The sequence below is a fragment of the Abramis brama genome (assembly GCF_963993115.1).
Source record: "Abramis brama genome assembly, chromosome: 9".
In the NCBI taxonomy this organism is placed as follows: Eukaryota; Metazoa; Chordata; class Actinopteri; order Cypriniformes; family Leuciscidae; genus Abramis; species Abramis brama.
In genome coordinates this window covers 37,265,122-37,292,231 of record NC_139971.1, presented here as the reverse complement: position 1 = coordinate 37,292,231, position 27,110 = coordinate 37,265,122, and the positions used below count along the sequence as shown (strand labels likewise).

Sequence of the window (27,110 nt, the reverse complement as noted above, 5' to 3'; positions counted from 1 at the left end):
CTGATGAGTGTTTTTGTCACAATAATAATTTAATGACCACTGTACAACTGTACAAAAGTAGAAACCTAATATGAAGAATTAAAATGCTGCTAATAGTACTACTACCAATTTAACAGATTTTAAATAATTGTTTAATTTATTATTGTTTAAAAATAAAATAAATAAATAATCATTATACTACAAAAATAAAAACACTATAACACTATTACAATTTTAAAATATAATTATTATTATTAATTACAACAGATTATTATTTGTCAAAAATCAGTAATAATAATAATAATTAATCAGGGCTCTAAAAGTATTATTAATAACAACAATAATAATTATATATTGTTTTGCATAATGTTTTTATTGTTTTCTTGCAGTCTAAATGGTCACAAATGAATCTATTATTTGTTTATTATATAATTCATAATTTAATTTATTGTTCATTTTCTTTATTTACACAAAACATATTTCTCACTTGAGAATGAATTTCTATTGTAGTTAAAGCTAAATATCGGTAATACCAGTCCAGTGTTCCAGGCAGCGGGGCGTTATTCAAGTCATGCCCAAGACAGTGCATCCTCCCTGGGATGACGTTTCAATAAGTCAGCCGGTCAATTCCTGGAGGTTTCGTACTCCCAGAGCTCCATCGCGGTCAAAATTTAACTCTCTCACCCACCAGAGTGAGCCTAAGCGGGCTTGGGTCTCTTAAAGAAACGATTATCGGTCAATCTTTATATGAATACCTAAAACATTTTGATATTTTAATGACTAATCAAAAACTGAACTTAATATAAATCATTATTCTTAATGAGTTGTACCTAAACCTTGTGAATCCTGCTGACATAACGTATTTAAAAGTTCCAGTATTGTTGACGCCCTCAATATAAAAGACGAGAGGGCCTAAAAGAGCCTGCTTTTAGTGAGCTGCCACATCTGTGTGGCCCCCCAGAATCCCCTTCATCTGTCTGAGTGCCCTCGGGGCAGGGCAAGCAGCCCCAGCTGCAGTCATGGCTGTCCCGAAGGCCCTTGTGAAGGCCAGTATTGTCCATTCATAGGGATCACTGTGTGAGAGGTCACAGCAGAGAGAGAGAGGGGGCAAAAATGGCAGGAAATGGAGGTGGTTTGGCCCTATGGGCTAATGAAGGCTGCAACTAACAGAATAAACAAGCAAAAGACTATCACGGTTTTGTCTGTTGTTGCCCTGTAAATATTCTTACTATGCAGGGGGAGAAACAGAGAAAGAGAGAGTTGTATTTATGTCACCCGGTCATCTCCCCACCTACATTCTCAGTCTGCTCCTGTTTGTAGCTTCCCACCGTCTATTTGAGGGCAGTTAAGATACACACCATGGTTGGGTCTGTGGAGCGCTTCGCAGATGTGCAGATAAATCTTCATTTTTCAGCCAGTTAAGCAGACGTAGGCTGCCGCCGCCACGCTGGCTCTGGCCAAAGGCACCTTGCAGGAGCCAGATATCCTGCAGAACAAATTGGGGAACAAACAGAACCACAGGGTCACTCGCACTGTCCTTTATCTACAAAGTTAAGAGGCCCTAGTGGTAGGGATCCACGACTACACAATGGTCAATAACAGACATGTTATGAAAGTACCCCACTGGGGCTGTTAAAGATGACTGTTTATTATAGACTGTTGCATTAGACAGTCTAAATCACACATGATAAAAGATGTCTGGCTGACAGTTTAATGTTGTGAAACATAACTTTTCCAGTAAGACGTAATATTGAGGAGATATAAAAAAAAAAAAACAAATTATTGATCTCCTCAAAATATGCAACCGTTCAAATGTTTAGGGTCTGTATATTTTTGTTTTGTATTTAGTCGCTTAAGGCTGCATTTATTTGATCAAAATACAGTAAAACAGTAGGCTAATATTGTGAAATATTATTTAAAAAAATTGTTTTCTATTTTAATCTATTGTAAAATGTTAATTACTCCTGTAATGCAACCAAATTTTCAGCATCATTACTCAAGTCTTCAGTGTCACAAAAAACATTTATTCTTATTCTCAATGCATGTTGAAAACATACATGTTGTGCAGCTAAATGTTTTGTTTGAAGACATGATACTTTTTTCAGGATTCTGATTAATAAAAAAGTTCAAAAGTAGAGCATTAATTCGTAATAGATTTTTTTGTAACAATGTGAAAATGTCTTTACTGTCACTTTTGATCAATTTAATACATCCTTAATAAAAGTTTTTGTCCAATACAATCGATAGATAGATAGATAGATAGATAGATAGATAGATAGATAGATAGATAGATGTCTTTGTTTATTATAGGTGTATTAAGGTTATTAGGGTGATTCAATCTAACCAGCATCAAACAATAATTCTAAAGCGTTCTTACCTAATTATGAAGCACGTTTTTTTGATGCATATTTCATGTGATGTAATCATCAAATCGTGACACTCTTTTCACAGAACTCTTCTCAGCTTCTCAGGAGTCTCTAGAGCCCACTGCTTGTGAGGTCTGTGAACAAACAGAGAGTCGTTCTAATCCTTCATCAAACTGCAGTGCTTTTCATGATGCTGTGCCTTAATGGAAAAGGAAGATGTTTAAATACACTTAAAAGACTTAAAAGAATCAGGAAGGCCTCAGATATTATAAAGGCTATTCAATGGTTTGGCCAGAAAACATCAGAGTAATTTGTTACCCTGACAAGACAATTTCAGGAGCATTTGTGAAGCTTTGAGCCTAATGCTGGCAGATCATGTCTTGTCCAGACACGGTTGAACACAGTAGTGTTACATGATCCTAATACTTTACAAACTGTGTTGGTTTCTATTAACAATCATGTTCACCCATTTACAGCAAACATAGTTGTGTAATGCTGAGTCTCTAATGAGATTTACAATTAAGGTAGAGTGTTCAACAAAGATTCGACAATAATGGTGGGAACTCCACTTGAGAATGATTGCAAATGCCCAGGTCTGTGGACATAATACACCTAATTACTTCTTCGTAAGCAGTCTCTTTTCATAGACAAACAAAAGCCGCTCAAAAAGGGAGCAAAATACTATGTTATGCCCAGAGAATGTAAGACATGGGGGATTTTAAAGCTCAACAAGATGCCGAAAGAAAAGAAAGAAAGAAAGAAAGAAAGAAAGAAAGAAAGAAAGAAAGAAAGAAAGAAAGAAAGAAAGAAAGAAAGAAAGAAAGAAAGAAAGTACATAGAATGTAACGAGACAATGAGAGTTGAAAAAAAGAGTTGTGACTGCTGACCAACTGACTCCTCAGTCCAACAGTGACTGGTAATAAATCAGAGTAATTATCAAGCCTCTCAGTATGTTTGTTCTGATCTCCAAAAGACCCAGACAGTGATAATTACCCCCCTCATGAGCACACTGAAGCATGGCACAAAACAAAGCATACCAGTTAACATATACACAACATATGAATATACCCATTTTTAGCCATAGAAGTTCTGAGGGTTCATTTGACAAGGTTTGTAAAATATTGATATGAAGAACATTTCACCGGCATGACTTGTATAACTATATATTTGTACTTGTATATATGTACTTAGACTAGCGTTCAAAAGTTTGGGGTCAGTAAGGTTTGTTTTAGTAAGAAATTAGGGTTAACAACCTCATCCCAGCTCAGCTTAGCGTGAACTGAGAGAGGTGAGAATGCGGCCAAAGTTAAGGGTCTCTTAAAGTGACGGTACACTTCATTACTAATGTATAATATGAACTCCAAACCCATGCATATCAGTATAATTAAATCAAAAGACAATGCAATGAAATAGAACAATTAATATAATCAAAATAAAAGAATCACAATAGTTTTAATACAATACAATCATAAGGAAAATTAGGATTTTGAGTGAAAATAATAAAGCCGATTTTACAATGTTAATTTACTTTTGAAATAAGCATTAATTCTTTCCCCGCCATTGACGGAATTTTCCGGCTTTCCTTGTTTTCACTGTTATACAGTTGGGGACGCTATAACACATCTTCTGAAAATCTGAATACTGAATCTCCTGATCAAAAAGACATGTGAAGAAGAAGCAGAAACAATCGGTATCATATTTAAAGGAACCGTATGTAAGATTGTGGCCAAAACTGGTACTGCAATCACTTTCAAATTACTGTAGAGCGGTGTATCCCCTCCCCCTCCCCCTGACTCGAATTTGCCAGATAGGCTGCAGGATCCAGCAGGAACGTAGGCTGCTACAAGGAGCTTTCAACTAGAGCAGAGCTGGCAACCCGGATGCCGAAACACTACTGACTTCGTGATTGGTAGATAGGTGGAGGGTGGAGCATCAGGCCAAAACACAAGATGACAACATCAATATCAGTTGAGGGCTGCAACTTCACTTTTAAATGACAATATCCTGGCCGTACTACTGTTGTCAGTGATATAAGTATTTGAAATGAACATGATTTCTTAATGTCTAGTGACATATCAGGGCCATTTTATGATTAATTGAAATACATTTCTTACATACAGTTCCTTTAAGCAGATGCATGTACAATAACGCGATCATCAACATTAAACAGAATATAAATCAAAACTGCCTAATGTTACTAAATTAAATGTCATTGTTCACCCAGGACGAGCTATAGTACTGTGAAGCTTTGGGGGTGTTGATGGACTCGATCTACTAAATTTATGTTTTGATCATCGTTCTGAATCCGATCCGGTAGTCTTTGACAAAAACGTGTTTTTCTCAGGGTTTTGCTTAAAATATTGCTTTTTTATGAAACTTACCCACATTCAAGTGTTGATAAAAAACGAATGCATGAAGCTAGAATAAAATGTTTTTGTTGTTGTTGTTTAAAAGCAAATTCTCTGTTTTTCTTTTGATATATTGCTTGTTCGGATATTCATACAACAAAATATTCTGGGGGCCATGAATTTTTTGTGAAAATGATCAAAAAGGCTGGTGGTGGCTGGCAACTTAAAAAAAAAAACGCTGGCGGCAGAAAAGCAGAGGCTCTTCATTTCTTTAGATATATTGCATGTTCAGATATTCATACATCACAATATTCTGGGGGCCATGAAAGTTTTGTGTTGTGTTGTCCAGCAACTTAAAAAAACAACAAATGCTGGCAGGGAAAGAGTTCAAATGAATATTTAATGTTTTAAGAAAATAATGCATCAAAAGTTAGATCACGCTAATACAGTGACAAGAAACACTTTTGAATTTAGGTTAAATGATCCAAATTATAATGCACCGTGAAAACTTCACATATCAACATTTAGTAAATAATCAGACTCAAATCCTGTTAAAAGCAACTGTTCTGCTCCATGAACTGACTTTTAAATTTCAAAGTGAAAAGAGAGAGGCAGAGCAAATCCCAGGCTGCTGCCATCGTTTCACACTGAATCTCCAGGTGCCAGAGAGAAACCACAATCATGGCAGCTGCGCGCCATCACACACACACACGACGCACCCCGGGAGAGAGCAGGACAGGCAGAGACCAGGGGGATTTGTTGACATGTCTCGCATTCAGGAGAGAAAATCACATCCACAATTTTTTACATATCCACACAAAAATGCGCAGCCTTCACTGTCACTGCACTTGTTTTATTCCTCTGAGAGAAAACCCAGTAATTACAAAGGTTAGGCTACAGTAAAAGCAGTCTGATGGGCTGTCAGACAACATTCGCGCCACAGCACAGGGGAAAGACTGTCAGACAGTAATCTGGCAATATGAGGTTTTCACATGTCTTTGTAAAGAGATTATGCAGCTGCATGTAATTGACATGGATAATTATGATTGGTTGGACAAAAGGCCGTGTAATTTCACCACATCAAATCCCCGAAGGTGATCTAGTGCTCAACACTGCAATCACAGGGTGCTAATTTTGTAAGTCCTGTAAGTGTTTACAGGACTTACAATATTCTCTAAACAAACTGTTGCTTTTTGCTGAAATAATGAGTCAGTAGGAACTATCAATGTAGGGATGAAAGATTTACAGATTGGCAGAGGAATCAGATCATTCCAAAACTAATGGGTGTCATTTGTGTCCCTCACACATGTTAAAAAAATTATGTTCACATTCCCCAGCAGATGCTGTCTGCAAACTGAATGAATAACCAGACCCCAGGAGTCTATCAAAAATGTAGATAATTACTTATTTTTAAATGATATTTGACAGACCTCTTGGGTCTGGTTATTCATTCAGTATGTGGACAGCGTCTGCTTGGGATTTTGAACACTTAATTATGTCATATCATTTTTTTTTTTTTGATTGTCATCAAACATTTTGCATAAGCATAAGTTATATTACATACACTACTGTTCAAAGGTTTGGTCAGTGCGATGTTTTTGAAAGAAATCTCTTTAAATCTTTGTTAAAAAAGGCTGCATTTATGTGATCAAAAATACAGTAAAAACAGCAACATTGTGAAATATTATTACATATATATTTTATATAATTATTTTTAATTTAATTTTACTAAGGGCTGTGGTATTTAATTTTGATACAGATCATTTGATCATCATTTGATCAATATATATATATATATACACATATTACGACAGGGTGGTAATGACTTCATTTATAGTGGTAGAGATGGAATATCTATCAGTGCTGCCCGATCGAAATCTAGCCCGGTCGTGTCATGAAAGTCTTCCTAAATCAAATTAAAGTTCTCATAGATCTATACAGAAAGTTTGTTGTGTCAACTGAGGCTCCGATTTCAACATATTTCTCAAGGGCAGTTAAAAAGATCAATTCCACCGGTAAAGAACTGTTCCATCTCATTAAATTAAAACTAATTCCAACATAATGTGCTACAACACCATTTATTTAGTGCACCATTGATTTTAGCAGCTCAGTGAAGGATTCATTAGACTTGTGTTCGACTGATACCTCAGTACCACCTGGCTCCTAGAGCAGTCCCTGGCACATCGACAGCTGAAACCTAACGCTGGCGAGCTGCAGTGTGAATAGGCTTTCAGCAGTCTGCTTCTCTCCAATGGCTCCTTTAACTGCAAGTCTCTTGGTCTTCACAGCCCTAGGTGAATAGAAAAAGTGTCAAAACAGACAAAGAGCTAAGTGCATTTCTGTGATTTGATTAAAAAAATATTTCAGTTAAAGTCCTTACACTTTATTTTGATGGTCAACTAACTGTAAGTAAGTTGGCATGTAGCTGCAAAGTTACTTTTAGTCAGTAGAATGTCTTTTGGGGGAGCATCAAAATAAAGTGTTAGCAGATATTAAACAGTCTAGTAATACTGTAATTGACGTGCATCTTTTTTTTGTTATTTTTTTGTTAATGTGCCCCTTAAACGTACAGTATGGGATTTTTTCTCCACTAGGGGTCACTAACATATTTACAATAACAAAGGCGTAGTTTGATGACGCAACATTTGCTAAGAATTATGGATCTTGTCGTCAACGTCAAGCCGACCGATCTAATAATGTTTATGGATGACTGAATACATCGATGCTTTTATCATGACTGTGATATGAAGCAGTTCGGGATTGCTAAGAGACAGCTATCAGCTCCACAAGCGACGCAAGTCCCGCGGATATAAAAGGAATATGGACATTTCATTCTACCGAACTACACGCAGAATTACTACTCACAGGTCAGTTTATTAGACAAATTAAACTTGTGAGGTAACGCAGCGCTGTTTCACTTGGTCTAACATTACACTAGCACACTAAACTGCATTTGAATGTGTTGAAATGTATGTGTTAGTCTGTCTGTATGAAACTAGCAGTAAACTAGATCAACATTAGAATAACATACAGATCATATTCTGACATTTTATCATTGTTGAACTATATAACATTGATTAGTTTTATGTAAATGTGCTCACCTGTTTAATAAAGACCGAAGCGGTCGAAGTCTCGGACGTGGAGCTCTCGTTTATATACTGTCTATGGGAGCTGTAGGCATCTCGAAAACACCGCGCTGATATTGATTCTCGTTTTAGTTCTCCTTTTTTATCCAAAGTCTGCTTGCCATGGTCCATAATGTTTGAACGAAACAACAACAGCGTGCAAATAGACATTGCGAACTACAGTGGTCCACGTCTGTCGTCTTGGTTACTATCAGAGGGCTCTGGTTCATAACTCTGGTTACCATGGCAGCACGAGCGGAAACCAGGGACAACGCAGATATGACGCCATTGACTGCGACAAAACGGAAATAAAGAAACGTCCCGTGTCTTCGAATTAAATTAAAATTTCTCCTGGTTTGAAAGTTGTTGGAAACAGTCGGGATAATGTAAGTACACAACTAAAAAAAATATATAACATAGATATAGTGATTTTTGCTATTTTTAAAGCAAAAAAGTTACATATTGTGCCTTTAACAAGTCCCTTTAAGACAAGTCATTTCACTCGGCAGCCATCTTTAAAATGCCTCTCGGGGATGCAAGTGCAGTTCCTATCTCTTTAAATGGGGAAACATCAATTCTCCAAAACTGTTCGCCAAGCTTACGATTAAATTTGAAATCCCCAATGAAATCTGACAACAACTGTCTCATAAATTTTGTTTCTAGACATTCGAAATCTTGTTAAAAAAAATGCATTTTTCAGGCTGGACCAAGCTAATGCGCATACGCAGTCCCATGTGCGCGAACACAAAGCTTTTAACGGCAGCTGCAGTGACGCGATCACTTTACAAATTGGCGATTGGCTATCTTCTTTAGAAGGCGGGACTTATTCTGCCATATTGTGCGTTGCACTTTCCCCCATTCATAGTGATACGAGAGCACCGTCTTTCTGTACATAAAGTCTTTATCTTTAATCAAAACAATCATCAGCATTTCTTCTCTGATGACGTGTTTACTGGTGTGAGGGCAGGGCAACCTGTCACTCACGTGAGATCACAGCAACAGCAAATGACAATAATCCAATGAATTCCCAATGGACAAAATCACATCCCGTCCTACATTTTTTATTGTCCTCACTCTGATATACGTAACAATAGGGAAGCAAAGACAATCGCAACTTTTGTTTCATGGAGACTTACTCTATGAGTACATCCCCCTTACGTTTACTCGACAACAATGTCTTAAAGACAGAAAAGTCCTAAAGACAGTTTTTTTGCATACAGATGACAATGTTGTCAAAACGATCCCTGTTCACACGTGAAAACGACTAAAAACGCTGAATTATGCTGCAAGGCCAGTAGTTGGCGATATCACTTTGTAAAGAAACACTATGCGCCTAGATAGACTGAACACGTAATACGCATGACATCACCGTTTTCACAAATTCGCATTTTTGTAGTTTACACAGAGGCAGTAATGGTATCGTTTTCAAAAACCTGCACTTAGTTTGCGCTTTCAGTCCACCAAAACGCTGTTGTCATGTGCAGTAAATGAACGGAGTCTTCCGTTTTTAGATGAAAACGGCGTCGTGTAAACGCCCCCTGTGTAATCAAGTTAAATTAAATTGGTTTTAATACCGTCACTTTATTCAAATGTTAAGCAGAAAGCAAAACGTGATTTTTAATAGTTATAATCATTAAATATGAATCATAATTCCTTAACAAGATCATCAAATGAACTTCCATATTTTCTTTCAATGAAAGACCATAAAGCAGATTATTATATTTTAAATAAAACCAAAATGAATAATAGATTAATAATGGGAAGACTTCTAAAGCGAACCCTGTAATGAGATGCAATCAATTCTGACATATCTCTCTAGTGGAACGACACCCTGGTGATGAGCCAAAATCTGAATCTCATGTTCACCTCACACCTGCCTGTCCCCAACAGCTCTCCGGCCTGCACACTGCAATAGACATAATGCTCAGTTCATCCACAAATGCTTGATACTGAATGTCTATGTTCGGGAAGGGAATTATAGAGAGAAAGACATTGTGTGAACAAGCCTGGAGACGCTTTGCTGCATAATGCAAGAAAATTAGATTAGCAATCAACTTGTGAGGGAAAAAACATCTACCGTCAAATTGAATTTGATTGGATATGTTTGGCGGAAACCTGATATTGTGAATAACAATAAGCTTAGCTTATTTCAAGGGAAAAAAGTGGAAATTCATACAGATGATTCCACTTCATGAACAAACTAAATGAATTATGTATTAGATGGAGATATGGACATTTCCTGCTTTTGAAACACATTTCTAAGATCTTAAATTTAGAATTTCAATAAACTTTAAAGATGCGTTTCTCTAAAATTAATAGCCAGGAAGAAAAATATAAGTAACGATACATTTATTTCAGCAGTTTTGCACTGTATTGATATTTCTCAAACATTTTGATTTTGTCATAATCCCCAAAAACCATACAGTACATTTAACCTGAACTGCTTAATATACAAACTCCATTAACACAAGACATGAACATGACACTCATTAGTTGAGGGAACTTTAGTGTGTGAGCTGATGATAAACGTTACAGTGAAATATAGACAGAAAATCTATAGATTTCCCAAAAATATCTTCTTTGTGTTCTGTAGGAGAAAGAAATGCATATGTGTTTGGAATGACATGAGGATAAGTAAATGATGACAGAATTTTCATTTTTTTGGGTAATCTATCCTTTAAAATGCATTGAAATAAACCAAATCAAATCAACCAAAATGAATGAAACTTGCTTTGAGGATGAAAAGTCGGGCTTAAAAAGCTACAAATGTGAAAGTGTTTTATTTTAAATTATATAAACATAATAAAGGCCACTGAAACTGGGGTTGAAGGAAGCTGTTATTTGATGCAATTTCTACATAGCAAAACGAATTAGGTTTTTGGATCTGAAGTGGAAGAATGGGTCAGTGAAGATGAGGTTATTTGTTTGATATATCCATTCATCATCTCCATTTTAGAACCTGATATATGCGGAAAATTCTCCCACAGATGCACTATTGATAGTTTCTTCAAACCACAATTTTAGTGCTTCATTGCTTTGGTTTGCATGTAGAGCTCTTTACCTGATGCAGTTTATTGGCCCACTGCAATGCATCTTGTTAAACCGATACAGATTGCTGCTGTTGGACATGTCTCTTTTCATTACCTGAATCCTGACTCCCAGAGGCTTTCCACCTTTGCAGCTTTCTAATGGTAGGTTTACAAGACGGAAAAAAATGTCCTTTGCGTTTTTGCACATTCAGACGACAACGTTAAAATGATCCCCGATCTGTGAAAATGACTAAAATGCTGTATTCTGCTGTCAGGCCAGTAGTTGACGATGTATCTTTGTATAGACACACTACGTGCCCATAGACTGAACACGTAATACGCATGTGTACGGTCACCGTTTTCATAAAATCAAGTTTTTGTATCGATATTGGTATCATTTTCAAAAACTTGCACTTTAAAACCAGTTTTCAAAAGTTTGTGTTTTCAGGCCCCCAAAGCGCCGTTGTCATGTAAATGAGTGGTCAAAATGCAAAAAAAGTTTTCCATTTTTAGTTGAAAACGGTGTAGTGTAACCGGCCCCTAGGCTGTTGCCACTGACTACTTTGCTCTTATCGAAGAGGTTTCATTCAAGGATGGCGATAAACCGCCTGTCTTTCAAAAATATGCAAAAAATATCTGATTAGAAGAAAGATATAACTCTAATACAATTGTGATATTTGCACTTAAAGAGTCATTTGTGATGTGCACATAATATACTCTCGGCTGACCTTTAGGGAACGAGTGTGTCATGCTAAAAGGACAAACAAAACTTGTATGATTAAAATATAACATTTTATTTTTTATTTAAAACTCGTAGGGCAAGTGCTATACGGTTTGTTCCATTAATATGATAACATCTATTTCCACTCAGCTGATCTCTAATGAGTTTTCTGCCATTTTCAAACAGAGGTGTAATTGAAAGCTGGTCATGCAAGACATTGCAAAGGAAGCATTCTGTCACATTACAAGCTCCAAGACAATCACTGAAACATTTTATGTTACTTTAATACCTAGTAATTGAAGTTCAGTTACTGAACTTCATTGCTCCTAGATACATAGTAAGTACATATATATATTATTTGTAAATATAATACTTAATTTTAGGAAATAAATGTAATTACATATATATATATATATATATATATATATATATATATATATATATATATATATATGTGTGAAAGTGTTTTATTTTAAATTATATAAACATAATAAAGGCCAATGAAACTGGGGTTGAAGGAAGCTGTTATTTGATGCAATTTCTATATAGCAAAACGAATTAGGTTTTTGGATCTGAAGTGGAAGAATGGATCAGTGAAGATGTGGTTATTTGTTTGATATATCCATTCATCATCTCCATTTTAGAACCTGATATATGCGTAGATTCACCAACTCCCACAAATGCAAATCTGTATATAAATACAGAATTAAAGAATAAAATATAACATTTAAAATAGGAGGAATAGTTAGTAATTGTATGTAGCATTTAAAGAATAACATAAATATCAAATATTATATTTTTGAAATGATTTGTAAGTTTATGACAAGGCTCTGGACAAACAATCCTTTTTAGTTTTCTATTACTCTCTCCCTGATCTAATTATATGCAAATAGCTTGTTTTCTCCTGTTGCAACATGTGTATACTTCTAAAGAGCAAACTGCTGTAACGGTAGCAGTCCATTTAGCAAGATATGATTAAACTGTAAAAAAGAAAAAAGGGTTTTAATTTCAAGCAGTCACATATTAAACACTACAGAGTACTATCTATATACATACAAAGCCAAATGGGGAATCAAGGACATTTCATTTGCATTTTTACAGATGAAGCAACCCAACCCCCATTACCCTGATTCTGTGCCTTTTGAAGTCTACACTGGAAAACCATAAAGAGCCAGCAGAAAATCTGTATACATATCCTCTTACATCCTTTTAATATCATCAGGTAGCATTTATACTGCTTATTGTGTAGGTGTGAATGTACTTCGATTTCAGGAAACAAGAAGTATTAAATAACAACAAAACAAACAAAATAGTAGCAACAAGCACACCTGTTATGAGCGTCTATTTAACTTGAATTGATTGAATATTTAATGTCGGCCCACAATAAACATTTTCTGATGTGTATTAAAACCCTTTCTGTCAATTTGTCTTCACTTTGTAGTGTAAGACGGATATGAAATATTGATGGACTAAGCATCATCGAAGCACTATGGAGAAAGGTCTAGCCCTTTCATCGCCGCAGCACAAAGGGAGCTATCATTTAGTGAAGTCTTTGTTGCTCCCCACCAAATCAATATTCGCTGACATTTTTAGTAAGGGCTGGGCCTATCGGGGGTGTAGAGCCAAGCAGAGCTGGAACAAAGGCAGTGCTTTTGAAACTATGACAGGCATTGCATGGCCATTAGCTTCTCTCTGAATCCTGCCGAGAGATGGAGGAGGAGGGGGTGGCCGCCATGGAGAGACTGTCATTTCAGGTCTTTCTGTTTCATCAATATTCAACACTCGGTGACACTAACACCTACCAGGATGCAACTCAGTGTATGGAAGAGGTGCAACTAATTAAATATGGATGAAAACACCTGTTTAGATTTAAATCAACAATTATAGCCAACAAAAATACAATTTAATCAAATCAAGTTTTTTTGTGTAAAATAATGTTATGGGACCCTGTTAAAGGGGTCATGGCATGGGAAATCAAATTTGCCTTCATCTTTGGACATGTAAGATGTCTTAAAGCATCCTGCAAGTTTCTTTTATTAAATCAAGCTACAAAACTATAACACACAGCTGAAAGGATTTCCATATTTTTTTCTGCTCCGGACAGATAGCCATATGTCAAGACGCATGTCATTATCTGCCGCAATACATGATGTCCGAGTCCAGTTATTAAATAAATATAAATCATTGAGAATTAGAAAAAATTAATTTCCACAAGATTCTGCTGAAGCTGAATCCACATTTATATTTGCATGTTGTAAAAAATATGTTTACATTACATAGTGATATGCTACTTAAATAATATTTATATAATTAAATAATATCAAATAATATTTGATAGTAATGGGTCCCCCTGGTCGTTAAAAAAAGCTCATTTTAGATGGAGGGAATTGATAATAATCGTTTTTCCACATTTTTTTTTTTTTGTGCAAAAAACTGTATTAACATTATAAGTGAACCTCAAGGAACATATTAAAATAATAAAAGAGCCATGTCATGACCCCTTTAATTTATTTAAATCCTTCAGGAGTCTGTCTCGTGCAGTATGCTTGGATTATTATATCCTCAAATTAAAATGCAATCATTCATATAAAGAATCTTAATGTAGAATACAAAATGCATGGATGCTCTCAGTTATGTAAATAGTATTTACATAATTATTGGCCATGGAAATCTAATTATGAACACCCCCCCACCCCACCCCACTCACACACACACACACACACACACACACACACACACACACACACACACACACACACACACACACACACACACACACACACACACACACACACACACACACACATAAAAGTTAATTTAATAACAAAACAAATGATACACAAATTATATTATATTATATGTAATAACAAACCACCTTAGAGTATGATCCCTGTGTAGATTCACCAATACTTGTACATTTGACTCCAGATTTCTGGATTAATCAATTTGGTATGTATGTCTAGGGGCATCTTTTTTTTTTTTTTACTGACATGAAAGCGAGAGATAGCACAGTGAATGTAACTGTGGATTACAATATCGATTGGTGCTGGAGCAAGAAAGTTTATCTTTATTATGCACAGAGTGTCCCAGGCGAGTGACGAGATCGAAGCCGGTCATACTGTAGGAGTTTGCCACCGGGCTTCCCTCGAGGCAACCTCTCCTGCAAAGGTATAAAGTAATGAGGGGTAGTGAGAGGGGCAACATTAATGATTGAAAATCTGTTCCTGTCAAAGCCCTTGCTGGTTCAGTGGAACTTTACAGGGCTTTTTATTAACATGTTGTGTGCTATCGGTGTCAGAGGCTGTCTGCTGAATGGACAGGCTAGCTGTGGGCTACTCGTGTAAGAGGTTGCTGCATTTCTCACTTTTTGACCTCCACACTAGGCTGACAATTCACTCTCTGCAATGACAAGAAACTGCCTCAGGCCCTTCCTCGCTCCACACATAAAAACATACATGAGCCAGACTCGTTTTATATTTATTGGATTGTGAGGTGTCTATCCATGCATTCGGAGAGCCCGTATCTCCTTCCCTACTAAACACAAACATACTGTAGAAGCCTGTTTCTGCCTCAGAGTAAAAAATAAACAACACAAGATAAAATTGTGAGATAAAATGAAGATGAAGTCACATTGTGAGATATAAAGACATAATTGTGAGATATAAAGCTGCACTTTCAGGAAATAATGCCGCAATTGCAAGATATGAAGTCATATAGCAAGATATAAAGTCACATTGTGGGATATAAAGTCATAACTGTGAGACAAAGCCGCAATTGTAAAGTCATCGTGTGGTAAAAAGTTGCAATTACAAGAAATAAAGCCGCAATTGCAAGATATGAAGACAAAGTCATAAACATTTTTTAACAGCAATATAGGTTGAAAATGGTTTTATGTCTTTGTTTTCCATTCCTCCATGCAATCATCCAAAAACTGATATTTAATCCAACCTGTTATCCCTAAGAAAGAGCACATACCTATTCATTTACAGAGGCGAGAGTATTCTTCGTGTGCATGGCAGATGAAGGTTCCAATATTTCACTTGTGCCAGTGAAACCTGGGAGATAATCAATATGACATGCCAAACAATAGAACACAATGATTGGAGTTTAATACCCTCAACTCGAGAATCGCTAATGTTCCTGTTGTAGAAAATCGATCCTTCTAACACCACAGCAATTCGAACTTAAATGCACACTGCTGGAGGATTAGAGCACCATTGATGAGTCTCAATAAAAAACAAAAGTAATGAGAAAAAGATTGAATATTTTAAAGGGGAAGGTTCACCACAGTAACAAAGGCATTTCCCTTCTGTAAAAACAAATGCTCAGCTCCTGTTTATCAAGAGACTGTGAAACGTCCAGAAAAGGGTATTATGATATGTGCCTGAGGGATTGATACAGAGATAGACGAATGAGCTGTCATTTTAAGAGAGGATACTGTAATACAATATATTTACTGTCTTTCGCTCTTGATACAGCTACAAATCTTATTTTAAGCTCTTACATAAAAAATAAATTTGACTAAAACTAAGCCTGTTGCACTACCGCGCAGTCTTTAAAGCTAAAAGATGATGTGTTCAGACATGTCTTTGGGATTAAGGGAAGTGTTTAAAGAGGGGCTCGATCAGGGGGGCTACAGATAATTAATTAAACACAACCAAGGGGAAGCTGATGACAGCCATATTGCTCTTCTTCTATAACAGGGTGTTGAATTCCCTGCCCCTGAGGCGGGCTGCCGCTCTAGAACCTTTTTCCAATATCATGGAGGTGATAAATATTCAATGACGCAGAGACTTGTGGGCAACAATTGGATCCATTTCTCTCCGCGTTTGAAGGAGGGCGCTGGCGGAGTGACATATAATGTGGTGATTCTGTGTGAAAGCTGAAGTCAAGACTTTTATCAACGCCCCCTGGGATACTTGCTCTGATCTCCAAATCCAGAGACTCCAGTGACCAATCCCCAGATGTCAGTAACCAAACCCCAGAGCTCACTATTACTCTTCACTGGCAGATGCTAAACACACTAGGTTTACTGATAGACTGGTCAAAAAAAAAGAAAAAAAAAAAGTACTTTTCACTGCTTTTTCTTCATTCCAGTGGACTTACTAACAGCTGTTAGTGTTAAAGCTTGAAGTCTGTTGATTAAATGCTGCTACTTCACACCAAATCTGTTTATTTTCCTTTTGTTTTGTTCCTTAAAAATGCTGATTTGACAGTACAACAGCACTGGGATTTTTCTGTTCATCCGCCTGTGCAAAGATAGAAGTAGCTAAACATTTAATATTTGACAACAGTTTTAGGATAGAAATGTTAAACGACTGACAGCAAACTACTTTATTTGGTTTCACTTTATTTTGATGGTCCCTTTAACACATTCTGTTGACTATAAGTAATGTTGCACTACTTTAGTCTACTAACTCTCAGAGTGGAAGTTGAGTATTAGTAGACTGGTAGGGTTAGGGCTAGATTAAGTTGACATGGAGTTGCAAAATTACTTATAGTCAGTAGAATGTCTGTTGGAGGACCATCACAATAAAGAGTTAGCAGATATGAAGCAGACAGTCTACTAATACTCTAATGAGAGATAGTCGACATATAGTTGCAAAGTTACTTGTCAAAAGCACGTTCAAAAGGGACCATCAAAATAAAGCGTTCCCCTTTATTTTCATAAAATTTTACCATTTTGAATTGAAAATACAAAATCTACGTGATTCATGCAATGTAATTCGTAATTATCAGTAAGATGAGACAAGAAACATTAACAGAGCCATATGAAACAATAAAAATAAAGTTTTTTTCTACTCGGTTGCAACTCTATTTCACTATGAAATCAAAATGGACAATTCTTATTTTTAAGTAAATGATTTTAGCAACATCTCTTCTCTTCTCTGATAATATATTTTTCAGCGCAAGGGCGGGACAACATGTCACTCACATGAGATCACCGCAATAGCAAACCTCAATGATCCAAACAATTCCTGATGGACAAAATCAAGTTTCGCCCTAAATTTTTTTTTCTTGTTCAAGAAGCTGTTTCACTCAGATATACATCACAATAGGGAAGAAAAGACTATTTCAACTTCCGTTTCATGCCAACTTTAACTAATTGGGCCGAAATCCAGAATTTATTACATTTGTGGCCTAAACCTCAGACCTCTGTATTTCTAAAATCAATCAATGTCTTTATGAGTGAGTCATTGAATCTGTCCCTCAATCGATTCCTTTAAAAACGCTGATTAATTCAGAAACAGAACACCACTGCTCAGAAACGCTCAATTATGCTTTGACTTTGTTAGGATGTAGACGGAGAAAGAAAAAAAATATTTTTAAAATGTTTAAACAGTTTAAAAACTGTTTTATAAAAGCAATATCACACTCACAATCATGCTGTAGGTCAGAATGTTTTTCAGAACAACAGCACTCTTGTTTGTGTAATATTACTTAAATGTATAACACTTTTTTAATTATCAAAAAGAGGCACTGAGTACACCTTTAACATTATGGTAGGATAAAAGTAAAGGTTTGCACTGGAAAAATCATTTCTTGTAAATATAATGGGTTAATGGATGTGTGCCTGCCTGGCCTTTTTACTGACTGAAGTCACTGGCTGACAGACTGATCAATAGAACAGATTAGTTCCCACTGTCAGCTATCACCTTTCCCTTGGTGTAGGGTATTTGAGCTCGGACCAGTGGTTTTGGGAAGAAGGGGTAGTTGTAGGAGGATCTGAAAGACAGGACAAGAGAAAGAGAGGGTGTAAATGGAAAAAAAAAAGTTATGTTACTGTTGAACTACTTTAAAAAGTTTCAATCCAATTTCAATGCAGAAGTTAAGAAAATAATAAACAAGAATAAATTCAATTCCTAAAATGAATGAAGGCGTTATATAGGCGAATGTAAGAAGCATTATAAACAAAACTGTTAGAAAAAAGCATTAATTTTTGTTACTTGACAAAAGCATATCTGGTGCTGTCACATGAACAAAGACAGAGTATGAAATGCTGATAGCGCCCATCCCAGACTGCTATTGTCTAACCGCGTCCCCTCAGTCGGCCAGTGTCCCAGACTCTGACCCTAATTAAGTCATCAGACACAGGCACTTGACCAGGGGTCGCCCTCTCCACTGCAGTCTGGATCCATGCGGCTCAGTCTGAATGCTAAAAACACTTATAAATCAGCTCTGATAACCTGCTCTTCTCATCACCTTCCCCGTCAGCGGCTCTGGTTGTGCTCGATTACAATAATCTTTGGGTTCACTGACTGTATTACTTATGCTCCGAGTTTAATAAAACATTTCATACGTACTGAGAATGAAAAAGCAGCTTTAATTATGGCTCCAGCTTGACAAGGCTCTGACCCTCTCATTGGGTTCAGTGCCATAATCAAATGATCAACAATAAAGCTGTTCCTAATAAAATATGATGAAATGATTGCTTTTATTAAAACAATGTCGAGTAATATCAACATGTTTATAGTGTAATCATGTACACTACCATTCAAAGGTTTGGTGTAAGTAAGATTTTTAAATGTTTTTGAAAGACGTCTGTTAGACTCACCAAGGCTACATTTATTTTATCAAACGTACAATAAAAACAGCAATATGGTGAAATATTATTACACTTTAAATTTAAAGGGTTAGTTCACCCAAAAATGAAAATTCTGTCAGTAATTACTCACCCTCATGTTGTTCCAACCGCGTAAGACCTTCGTTCATCTTCGGAACATAAATTAAGATATTTTTGATGAAATCTGAGTGCTGGATCACTTCTCCATAGGCTGCTAGGTGACCGAAACTTGCTGGCCCAGAAAAGTTATTAAAGAGATCGTTAATATAGTCCAAGTGACTACAGTGGCTCAATCTTAAGTATATCAAGCGACGAGAATACTTTTTGTGCGCAAAAACAAACAAAAATAACGACTTTATTCCACTATTCATTTCCATCTCTCTGGGCCTCGTAGTGTTTTTGCGCTGCGCGTCTGTGTTACACGTCATCACGCATCACACACATGACCAGCGTCGGCCAATAGTGAGCCTACGTGGTGACGTGTAACACAGACGCGCAGCGCAAAAACACTACGTGAACCAACTAGAGGCCCAGAGAGAAGGAAATGAATAGTGGAATAAAGTCGTTATTTTTGTTTGTTTGTGCGCACAAAAAGTATTCTCGTCGCTTGATATACTTAAGATTGAGCCACTGTAGTCACTTGGACTATATTAACGATCTCTTTAATAACTTTTCTGGGCCAGCAAGTTTCGGTCACCTAGCAGCCTATGGAGAAGTGATCCAGCACTCAGATTTCATCAAAAATATCTTAATTTATGTTCCGAAGATGAACGAAGGTCTTACGCGGTTGGAACAACATGAGGGTGAGTAATTACTGACAGAATTTTCATTTTTGGGTGAACTAACCCTTTAATACTTTTTAAAATGTAATTTATTTCTGTGATGCCAAAACTACATTTTTGGCAGCCATTACTCAATTTTTCAGTGTCATGTAAAACAATTCTAATCATAATCAATGTTGAAAACTGTTGTGCTGCTTAATATTGTAAAATGTTTATAATATTATAAATGTCTTTACTGTCACTTTTGAGCTATGTAATGTGTCTTTTATGAATAAAAGTATTAATTCCTTTAAAAAACATCTTAATGACCCAATTTTTTAATGATAGTGTACATTTCCTCTCCATGTCTTCTTTAATCTCTTTAGGGCGTAAAACCGGTACCGGGTCTTGAATTACATTATTACACTCGAATGGAAAGTTAAGACATTTTCAGAAGAAAATATAGGTAGAAAACATGAGGAGTTGTTGGAGGGTTTCCAGGTCATCGCTAAGTCGTTGCTAGCGGTTTAAAATTGATTTTTAGAGGATTGCTATGCTGTTGCTAGGGTGTTCTGATTTGTATAGTTGCTTAAGCACCCACACACAACAAGATAATCGGGCTGATTTTGGGCCCAATTCTCCCCTTCTGACAATCCTAGATAAAGTCACAATTATCTTGATGGTTCTACAGATTATCTTATCAGATTTTGAATCTGCTCGGAATAACATCAGGCCTGCACCGATCTCGAATCGTAAATATTCAACATGTTGATCAGAAGGCCCCCGAGGACAAACACGCACACACTTTGTAGATTATCACGTGGAATGAAACGATACCCAATCAGAAAGCGAGCTGACGAAAGACAGAAACATAATACGACTTCAACCAAACTTTTTTGTAAAAAGTAGTCCAAAGTAAACGCCTTTTCTTCTTGCCCGTCGTCCGCCATGTTTGTTTACTCTAAAGTCACGTTTGACCGCGAGAGATTTTGCGAGATTTCCCGTGTTCAGTCAGGACTCTGGTTGTTTGTGAATGTAATCTGGTGTGCTGTCTTGGTCACATTGTGGCACTCCACACACAATAGAAATAAAACTGTTAAATATATGATTTGTTTTTTATTGTCATGTTTGTGATCTCTCACTTTTTGAAAAATCTTTTAGTGTGTGCTAGCCTTAACTGTCTCAACTCAAAAGAGCCCAACACCCATTTCCCTAGGGGCCATTACATATGGTCAGATTTGCCTTTGAGGGCTGCAGTCTTCAGAATGTAAGACAAACACTTTGTAATCTAATTGTAAACCTCACTGCTTAAAAAAAACTACATTACTTCTACAATAGTAATGCTGGTAAACAATCAATAAAAAAATAAAATAAATAAAATAAACAAATCAACAGCAGAGATAGTAGCCCAATACATCAAATATAACATTACCAAAACCAAATTAAGATATATTTTTCACTCCATAATATTGTACCTTAACACAACATAATACGCTGCAAGTTCTTTGCACTATAATCCTATTAACATAGATCACTGACACATTGTACACCAACAAGTCAATGGGAACAAGGACATGTGTAATCGCATTGCTTGAGAAAAAGAGAGATTGCCCCGAAGATACCTAAAGCAGTGTTTATTTCATGCTATTGATGCAATGGGTGGAGGCTTTTGACACATAAGGAGCTGTATGACTGCTATGTCGAACATTTAATCACATCCACTTAACGGCAATTTACAGTATTTAAAATGTGTCAAAATCACAAAGAAACACTGTAATTACCATTCACCTGCACCATTATTTGTCACTCACATTTACACTGGTTTAGTCTTATTGTATACCAGAAAATTCAGTGTTCTGAGTCCCTCATATGTTTAGAAATCTATATTAGATTTACCTTTAAACAACATCCACCCTTTGACCTGCATCATATTGATCGCTGCTTATCCTGCACCTTCTGTTTCCATAGTTACAGTGCTAACCCTTGGGAATGACCTTTTAACAGACAGGCAGTATTGGTTAGTTTTCGGTTTGTAGGACAAGCACTCATACACACTGGTTCAGGTGTCAAAATTGGCAATGCATTTAATTACTAGCTGATTCATCTCCATCCAAACTGTGGATAATGGTACCGGAGACTAATGACTCCATCAGCCTGTCATCCATGACACCAGGCATCTGCATATGATATAACAGGACAGGTCAGCTGTATGACCCCTATTGACCATCTCATTGATTTGAGAGCAAGATAAAACCCAAATGTCTTTACATAGTCTTGTATCGCCATAAAAAACAATAATATTTGACACAAATGTGTTTTAAGCTGGTAACACTTTACAGTAAGGTTCAATTTGGCATTAGGTTAAACATTAGGAAGCATGAACTAACAACAACAAACTTTTTACTTTTTACAGCATTAATTAATTTAGGTTAATGTAAGATTGTAAGATCATTGAAAAGTTTGGGGTCAATATTATAATTCTGTCATCATTTTGTCATCATTTACTCATTTTGGGGTGCACTATCCCTTTAATTCAGGGTTGTTCATAATAAATTAACTATTGTGAAATGTAATGAAATGTAAAACACATTAAATGGAAAATGCTATAAAAGAACTGTTCTTATCGTATGCATTGATGTTTTGTGTGAGTTAATTGAACCTTATTGTAATGTGTTACCATTAAGTCTAACTTAAAATCAATTTCTTAAAACTAATTTGTGGATTAAATGACATTTTAGAATGGGATTAATGTCCGCAGCAACATACCATAGAATTTCCACCACAGCTTTTTTGTGTGTGTGTGTGTGTGTGTGTGTGTGGTAGATTAGCAAATGGCTTTCCTGGATTCAAATACCAAAATTGGAGGCTCCAAATGACTGTCGATAGCTGTAATAGTAAAAACGTATAATAGTTGTAATAGTAAAAGTTTTCGAGAGAGTTCCACATGTAATGCTAGCTATTTCATATGCAAGCATGTCAGCCAATCACAGCAGTGGGCGTTTACACTGAAGTCTCAGAGCAGACACGCCCCTTCAAACAGAGCGCTCAAATCAGAGGCTAAAATCAGGGTAGGAAAAATGCCTTTTATTTCTAAATTATGACAATTTTTTATCTACAAAAACACACAAACATTATAAGGGCACCCCAGGAAACATTATAAAATAATAAAATAATCCATGCCATGGGACCTTTAAGAAAGAAGATCTGAGAATAAATGTACCGCAAACCACTGGAACAGTTGAGAAACTAGCATGAGACACAGCCTGCAGCTATGCCTGTTGTTTATGAGTTAGAGAGGAAAAGAAAAGGAGAGTGAAAGAGAGAGAGTCTTATAATTAATCTGTCTGTCTGACTGTGTGACTCAGTTTTAGGTGACAAGAATCAAGGGATGAAGGGATACAATGACCCATGTAACTGTGGATAAAAGCCAAAGTAAGACATGCACTGTAGCAGGTGTCGTCGATTACTGTGTTTTCCTCCCAATAACAGCTTTAAAAGCCTTTAAAATACCCTTTTTAATGGGGCACAAGCAATATATGTCAGACATCTGTCTGATCAAATGACCTTGTTGTGATCAAATTAATCACAAAGCCTCTTGTTGCTCAAGTTTAAAAAGATAATTATATATATAAAAAAAAATTCCAACAAAAGGTTTTAGGACATACCTTGTTTATGATATATGACATTAGAGGTGTCGAGCATTTTAATAAAACACATTTTCTAGCGTATCGCTAATGTTTCTGTCACAAGGCTGTTGGTGTTAAAGGGATAGTTTACCCAAAAATGAAAATTCTGTCATTAGAGATCCCTTCATCTGATCTGATTTTTGAAGGCTACTTTGCTACTATTGACATCCCCACAATCCTGTGTGTTCCATTCCATGACAGTTGGACTAAAAAAATAAATATGGCTTCTAAAAATTACGGTTGGTGGTCAGTTTGAGACACTTACTTCCTGTTGTGTGCACACGCTCTCAAGTGGCCAAGACCGCAAGTGTGGGTATTTAGACAGGCCCATTGTCTGGCCCTTGTCTTGAGTTATGGACTCACTTACCTGGATACTTACTTGGTGAGTCTTACCTGAAAGATCTCCAACACTTTATCTTCGATATTTGTTTCAAGTCATCTCCTTGTCTCTGCGTCTGCTTCTGGTGATCCTGCCCACAATGTCAGTACTTACCTGCATGTCGTTGGTTCAATAAACGTACAATTATTGCAGTACTACTATTCCTCTCGTTTCTGTGTCTGTGATATATCCTGAAATTCTCTTCTCTGATAACGTGTTTTTCGGCACAAGGGCGAGACAACCCATCACTCACATTTGATAACAGCAATAGCAAACCACAACCATCCAACAATTCAGTCAATTCCCGATGGACAATATCAAGTCCCGTCCTACATTTTTTTTCTTGTTCGAGAAGCCGTTTCACTCGGATATGTGTCACATTAGGGAAGTAAAGACTATTGCAACTTATGTTTCATACTGACTCTTAGTCAATAGTGAAGATGAGTGAAAATGTGAATGTTAACAGCTAAGCTATGTCTAGATAATACAAACCTTCTTGACTAGCATAAAGTTGGGACATCTCTGTTAATTTAGCTAAAAATGGAAAGTGAGATACAGCATAAACTGATAGTTCTGCTGTCGAAAACGTTCTGGAGCCAACTATCTCAGCTGTGGTGCTCAGTTATGCTAATGAGCGTTATGGGAGTTTCTGATTCATACAGTATTTGGACTTCCCTAGCAAGCACTGAATATGTGTCATGTTTTTAAACTGCCAGTTTGACATGGAAAGTCTGAGTGAAGACATTAATTAATTATGTCTATAGTGTCCATACAGGGGTGTCTTTCTATGCCATGGCTGCAGACTACATGCAGCTCTTTCATTATTGTACTCCATGGTGTCTAACCTCACATAATGAACTCCTTGTTGGTGCTAATGGTTACTATTATAAGAAACTGTCAAAAGTTCCACTTACAACAGCCCTCTATTACATTTACATCACAAATGTCTAAGAAATTACCCACACTAGAGCAGGCTGTATTTTGAAAGGCTTTGTGTCATGAATTTAATCCCTATACCTATTTGTTTTCTTTGGTTACATAATCAATACTTTTTTATTTAATAAAGTTGCAATGTAATATAGTGTCAGAATTGTTTTCTTCCATATTGTGATGTACATCCAAGTGAAGTGGATTTACCAAGAAAAATAAAAAAAATATATGTTTCTCTCCATTGGTTGTTCATGGGATGAAGGCAGATCTCAATGAGTGTGCAGTCGATTGTAAGAAAGTGGGTTTAAGCAGACGAAATGATTGGAGAAGTCTGGCATACGTCACCAGAGAGAAAAGTGACATTTCACTGTAAGATCGAGTTATGATATTTTGATTAAATAATTAGGTACACTTTCTTTCAAATGAAACATGCACAAATTAATCGTGAACTTTCATTTAATGCCAACTGTAATGTAATAGTTAACTAGTATTGCAAGTATTTCTGTGATACTTTGCTCATGTTATTTGCGACTGCTCAAAAGAGAAATTGTTCTATGGTAAAATAGACTCATTTGCTTGAGTACCGAATCCTATTTAAATCCCTCTATTCAATGGCCTCTTCAGATGGCCTGAAATGCAAATTGGCTTAAATACGGGTGTGATTTCTATTATTTGTTTGGGCACTAGAGAAAATGCAAGTGGTTCCACTTACAAATATGAGAGCCCTTCAGAATCCCTGTTTTATATCCTATGCTTTTCCCTTCTTGTGTTCAAACACCATTTTAGGTTTGGTGACAATTTCAAATGCATTCCTAGAAATTAGACTGGCACCCAGACACATCACACAGCAGGGAAGACCGGGACACAAAAATCAGCATCACAGTTTTGCTATGCTAGAATAAAGGGATTATCATAAAAGCTTTTAATCTCCTCCAGACACGAGTAAACATTCATTCTTTCATTGCTTCATCATGCAATTAGTTTTCATAGTTTTCATCCTGTGAGAAGGAAAATCTTAATCGATTACAGTTGAAGGTGGGGAGTTGAAGAGTTTAGTTTGGTTTATCTACAGTTGCCTTGATAACTAACTGAAATGAAAAAGTTTAGGTTGAAGTATTAAAATGACTTAAATTAAAACTGAAATAAAAATAAAGCTAAATAGAAATATTATGCTGCCTTCACGTGCAATCGGAAATTTCTTACTTTCCACGCATTCGTCGCATTCAAGTGCTTTGTTGTCGGAAATGACAGGAATCATTGAGTATACCAGATTTATTCCTGCCTATTTATTGGGAAATTCTTATTAAAGCAAAAATTATATTTAGCGTCGCATTCATTGACAACTGTAAACATTCACCACACTTTCTATCTGGTCAGCTTGCTGACAATTCTGGAATTTGGGTCAAACACAGGCTATTTTTGCTGTGTATAAAGCATACACTACACTTCAAATGATTATTCATATATAAATATGCACTACTTCAATGACAACACAAGAGCAAGGCGATGTAGCTGCTGTGGAAAAAAACTACAGATTACCAGTCACACCAGCAATCGTTCTCCCCTCCAACATGTTTAAAGTTTATGGCCCTCCCAACTCGGGAACTTGGGTATCAAAATTGTTCCCAAGCTTCTGTTCATGTCCAATTTTTAACTAGGATTTTTTAACTTGTATTTTTAACTTGTATTTGCGACAATTCTGATAGCATGCAGCATTAATTGATTATTAAATAATTAATATTAATAAATACATTCATATTTATTAATAATGAAATAATATTGAATAATTAATTAATTTAAACTTTAAACAGATTCGAAAAAAGTACAGTACAATAGTGATTTCTATTAGCAAATTTCAAATAGGTTAAAATGATTTTGTTAAAATTCGACAACACTTTCAGGTCTCCCCTACTGCAGTCATATAATCTGAAGTGTAACAGGGCTGTAAAGTTAAAAATACTCTTTTCTTGTGTCTTTTGCTATTGCTTAGCACGAACATGTATGAACAAGAACATACCCATATACAAGTACTATACACACACCTCATCCGTTCCATCTTCTCACACTCACACTCACACCTGCCCCATCTGAAAAAGCTGGTTTGGCAAAGCAGCCGCATGTCCTCTGAGCACCTGCAGTCTGTCCAACAAGGTCATTGGCAGCAAAGAAGAGGCCTGTCTAAGGTTTGCCAGCAGCAGGACAAATGGGAGGAAAGTGTTTCT

General features: G+C 36.3%; 1 protein-coding gene across 1 annotated transcript in view; it reads right to left on the bottom strand.

The window, feature by feature from the left end:
- Window positions 1-340: 340 nt before the first annotated feature.
- Window positions 341-27,110, bottom strand: part of lysmd4 (LysM, putative peptidoglycan-binding, domain containing 4) — a 90,056-nt gene continuing 63,286 nt past the window's right edge. Inside the window, exons 7-9 of the mRNA XM_084124490.1 lie at window positions 6,839-6,983; window positions 2,357-2,479; window positions 341-1,465 (exon numbers count right to left, since the gene is read on the bottom strand). The gene's annotated coding sequence lies outside the window, so the exon portion shown is untranslated. The remainder of the gene's footprint in view (window positions 1,466-2,356; window positions 2,480-6,838; window positions 6,984-27,110) is intronic.